The following is a 5,671-nucleotide window of genomic DNA, read 5'->3' on the forward strand; positions in this document are numbered from 1 at the left end:
GAAGTGTGTTGTTTCTCAGCCACACCAATCACCCTAATGACCTGTGCTGACATCTGAGTCTCCCAGACATCCTGCATGATGCAGAGTGTGAGATGATGTTGTGACAAAATGATTAAGTGAAACAAAGACTGCTTGGAATATATCAAAACAACAAACACGGTCAAGTTTCTAACCCAGACCGTCTTGTTTACATGTTTTTTATGCCAAAAACATTTATGCATTAGAGGCTGAAATGGTCTTTTAAAAACTAAATTCACATGAAAAATTGCTTAAAAAAACAGTTTCATTACCATAAAATTTCAACCAATAAATAGAAAACAACCTTACCCATGTGGAAAGAAATTCTTGTTTCTGTTCCTTTAAATAACTGAGCCAGGATTTCAAATGGGATACTTTTGTTATTGTTGCTTCAGAGGGCAACCTCTGCCATGTAAATCTCTGTTTGTTTCTAAAACCCTAAAAAATTTAAGAGAATGGTAGTTGTGTTTTTCCAAAAGCAGCGCCAAAGGATTTTTGGATAACTGAATAGCTTAACATAGATATTGTAGTTGAAATGTGCAATTAGCAATATTTGGTCACTTATTAAATATCACAAAACAGATCTTTTTGGGACATAACTAAGAGTTATATCAAAGCTGTGTTAGTCAAACAACATACAACCGCTGACAATATGCATGTGAATAAAACATGAACAAGGGGCTACGGACACACAAACTTTTTGTCTGACTCAGCGGCTCTTTATTCATGAGCAGACATACTGAAGCACTGGTAAAATTTAACCACAAGTTAGTTGAGAGCAGCTTAACATGACTCATCACATTACCAGTGAAGTTGTGTTTCTGAAAATGCAACACACAAAAAATAAAGGAAACAACTTCTGAAATAAACATAACTCATTCTCATCCATAAGGACTTCTCCGTTGATGTCTGTTTGAATGCTGGACTTCTGAATTCCAACAAAGACCGCAGACAGCAAAGGTTTTTTTTCAAAATGCAGTACGTGCCAGAACAGCCCGTTTGAGTTGATCAGAAGTGAAATTTGTTGGTGCTGCATTCAAACTGTGCGTGTTTTAAAGGTTTATATGCTGTATCCATGCAGGGCGGCTTATAGATACAGGCTGATGTTAGGTAAAATAAACAGTTTCAGATGTACATATATCATATGAAGTATGTATGAGTTTTCCATATATGTAATAAATGAACATATATACCATAAAGATATATGTATGTATATGTTGATATATATGAAACCTGTTTTATATTGGAATAATTTTATATATGACCTAATCTGTATCTGTACAAATATGTATATTTGTATATGGAATATTCATACTTTACATCACTTATACATCACATATATAATTTTCCAAACATGTAATATATATGTGTGCATATATATGTGCTATACAAATTTACACATACGTGTCTGTGTAAATTATCTATTACATACATGATATGTAATATCAGACCTACCTATACATACGTGTATGTATATAGATTTACATATAAGAAACATAAACTTTGCACAAAAAGTCAGGAAATTTGTGTTTGGTTGATTATTTCTTTGTTGTAACAATGCTTCTTCTCAGTAGATCTTATGCTATTGGAAAAGCTGTTTATTTCTCCTTAAATGGGGGGAGTTTGTGAGGAAATTGCATTTGTGGGTTGAGCAGCAGAGTTGAGTATTCGGATTGCCCTGATGGAAAAACTTGCTCAATCTTTTCAAACAGCTTTTTCTGCTATTGCCTCTTGTTTGGTGTTGTTTATTGGACTGGATGATTGAAGTCTGAAGAAACAGGACATATCGGCAATGTAACAATTTGTTCATTTAACAAACAGGCGCCTCAGTAGCATGTGGAAGAACCATACACAGCCACAAAAGTCTGGCACCTCCTCCTCATGCTGCTCAACCGGTGTTAAATGGGGTTGAGCTCAGGACTTCATGTCATCTTGACAACAAATGTATTTTTTTCTAACAAATGTGGCCCTATTTAAGAGGAAATAAACAGGCTTAAAAAGACTTATTGCCAAGCATTGTTACAACAAATAAATAATCGACCAAACACAAATTTCCTTACTTTTGTACTGGTTATATGCTGTATTTATATGTGTCATATATTAGAAACCTGGAAATTTTTAATATAGTTTCTTACATAAATGTAGAATAATGTTCTTGATATAGGCCTCAAATATTCTTGAACTGGTATCATTACAAGTTGATTCAATATATAATCTCCACAAATTAAGCATGTGGTTTCTGTAGATTGAACATATAGTCACACTTCTACAATATAATAAATATTTCTTACAAAACATTTTGAATGTATGTTTGTATGTTGAATTTGAATTATCCAGATTGCAAAATAATTCAACATTTTTGGGATGTGCAGGATATGCTAGGTGTATGATAGTTAGTCTTCTAAGTCTCTGTGTTATTCCCATAATAGGTTGGTGTCTTGTCCAGGGTTTATCACCCCTCTCACCTGTTGTCTGCTGGAGACAGGCTCCGCATCTCATCAATCCTGAACAGAAAACGAGTAAGTGAGTAAATGTGTTTGTTTTATCCCTGGAGGCCCAGTTTAGAAACTTACAGGACTTAAAGGATCTGCCATGACAGCTTGGAGCCAGATTTCGCAGCAGACCTTCAGAGGTCCAGCAAAGTCTCAACCAGTCCGAGCTTTTTTGGGAGCGAAATGAGAGCTGATTCATTATTAGCTGGGTGGTTGTAATCCTAGCTGATTAGTTTTGAGCAAATGGTGGTAGCATGCTGGAAACGGTTACTCCTGCCTCTGTGAGGGACGTCAGACACTGACCTCTGCAACGTTGCAGGCAGTGGGTCAGTCCCTTGGCAGCGCTTCCATCCCAGATTGACGTTAACAGAATGTGACAGTGCTGAGAGACTTTGAGCTCAGTGGGACATAGGATTACCAAGAGACTGCTATACCTGCAGAGCCTCCAGCACCTAGAGCTAATGCTGTCCCAATTCCATACCACATACTAATATAAGCAGGGTTAGAGTTTATAATGCGGTCGTGGTAGATATGTTACTAACAGCAGAAGATCTGTTGGGTTGGATGTGAACCCCTGAATGAGATGCAAATTGAGATAAAAATAGCAAGTGTTTTTTAACAGTGGCAATTCAACGCCAGAAGGTTTTTCTTAAAGGTAATATATTGAAAGGACATAAAGGGACACTTAGTTCATTTATCAGGAGATAACATCTACATAAAGCCCTCTACATTCTCAGAGAACAGAACTTTTGAACTGCATTGCATCACTTTAGCAATCTTATCTGTGGTTTAAATTTACACTGCACTACAACCCTCAGGGAACCTCTGTAATCTTTTGGTCAAAACACACCTTACAGAAGACAAAACAACATTGGTGTTTATAATTTACCACAAAGACACTTTTTAGTTGGTATCACAGTGCTACCAAAGCTCACTGTTTTGGATTATTCTTTTCAAATTTGTGCCCAGTCTTTTATTCACTACCTGTATAAAGATATTTACCAATACAATTCAATTCATTTCAGTTCAGTTCAGCTTATTTATATTGGAACAATAACAACAAAAGTCATCCCCGAGAAAAGGAAACAAGTCCAAATCATAAACCCAATTCAATTCCAGATTCAAATCCAGATAGTGAATTCATTCCTACTGTAATACAATATATTTACACACAGTATATTATGAAATTCCAGTTTTCTATCTAGGGAAGCTGGCAGATTGCATCGAATCGTCACATTGTTGCATTCCCCCATCCTGAGCAGCAGGCCGGTGACAGTGGAAAGCATTGTTGTCCAATCCTGGTCCTGGAGGACCACTCTCTGCATGTTTGAGTTGTTTCTCTGTTTTGACACACCTGATTTGAATGACTGAGGGATTAACAGGCTTCTGCAGAACTTGAAAACCTGCTGAAGAGCAGGGAAACAACTAAAACATGCAGGATAGTGGTCCACCAGGACCAGGACTGAACACCACCGGTGGAAAGGAATAACTTTTTTTTAACAGGAAGAAACTTCCACCAGAACCAGGCTAAGGCTGGGCGACCATCTGCCTTGACTGGCTGGAGTTTGAGAGGACAGGAAAGAAACACAGACAAACAGAAAGATTGGTCTAAGTGTAGTTTCTATGGAGAGGAAAAAACATATGTTGAAGGCAGCAATAATTGCATGTACGAGCATAGAGAGTAGAGAGAGTAAAGACAGCTGCAGAGTGAGAAAATGTAGTCATTTTGTCCTCAGTTTGTCTAAGCCTATGGCACAAAAACTACGGGAAAGCTCAGGAAACTTAAACCAACCATAACTAAAAAAATTATCAAAAAGAAAAGGCTATTCATTACACAGGGTGTCAGCCTCACGGACAGAAACTGGACATTGGTCCCACAAAAGAGGAGCCTGATAACTGAAAGCTCTGCCTCCTGTTCTTTCTTTTAGAAACTCTAAGAACCACAAGTAAACCTGCAGTCTGAGTGGCCTGTTGAGAAACCAAGGAACAAGAAGATCTTTAACATTAGATGGAGCTTGATTCTTGAGAGCTTTATATGTTAGCAGTAAGCTTCTATTCAGAGTTTTACAGCAAGCCAATGGAGAGAAGCTAAATCTGGAGAAATATGATCGCTCCTTCTAACTCTCATCAGAACTCTGGCAGCAGGAATCTGCAAACACACAATCACCAAACATTACACAGGATCAACTGCTGGGCTGAAAGTTGTTTTGTCTTAGAATGGTTCCAGTGTCTGGTTTATAATCCTCTCCTTCTGCGTGCAGTTTAAAAGCTATGATGGTAATCAGCTTTTATAAAAACAAAGTGCTACAGCTTTCACAATGTAACAGCGAAGTAAACACTGAAATGCTGAGTGAAAATGACAGCATTTCTAAAAATACTGCGAAGCTAAATCAAAAATGAGCATAAAAGATAATACGCCTTTTGACCCTGAAAAGGGAAAGTTATTTGAGAAAGTGGGAAGTTGTGAAACCAATGCCTTTTCAGGTGAAATCTGTCGATCATTGCAACAGATTTGTAAGACTGTAACTGACACAATAACTCTTGCTTTCTTGTGGCAAAATTTGTTTCTCTGGCTTTTCATCACACCATCCACCAAGCAATCTGACACACTCTGCTCAGAGCAGTCAAAACATGGCTCCCCTTGGTGCCAGAGATGGAAAATCTTGTAAAATCAGATCTTTCCATTTATTTGCCAAGTCAGTGAACAGAGCGAAATGACTTCCAGCTAGCATTAGTCTTGNNNGGGGGGGGGGGGGATCAGTCAAAATAATATATTACATTTATCGCTAACAGCAGTGTACACAGTGTGAATACATTTTGATGAAATGTGACTTTGTAGAAGAAGATAAAATAAGTAAAAAAGTATTTTTAGCATTTTTGATGTAGCTCAGGGTTCTTCCTGCGAAAACATTCAATTAATGCAAAACTGACGGAGGTATAAAGTTTTATAAAATAACTATGTCATGAACCACTAAAGCATTTTTGAGAATAGAGTTTTTTTTGTTTGTTTGTTTGTTTGAGATGTCAGCAATCCATTTTTGGTCTTAGCCTCCCTCAGACTAGCTGTTAGCTCATCACTCTGGTCTGATTTAAACACTCCAATCTAAGGTAGTTCTTAAAGGAGAAAGGGTAGAGGATTACATGAAGTGCATGTTGTGACT

This window comes from Kryptolebias marmoratus, linkage group LG19 (genome assembly GCF_001649575.2).
Source record: "Kryptolebias marmoratus isolate JLee-2015 linkage group LG19, ASM164957v2, whole genome shotgun sequence".
In the NCBI taxonomy this organism is placed as follows: domain Eukaryota; kingdom Metazoa; phylum Chordata; class Actinopteri; order Cyprinodontiformes; family Rivulidae; genus Kryptolebias; species Kryptolebias marmoratus.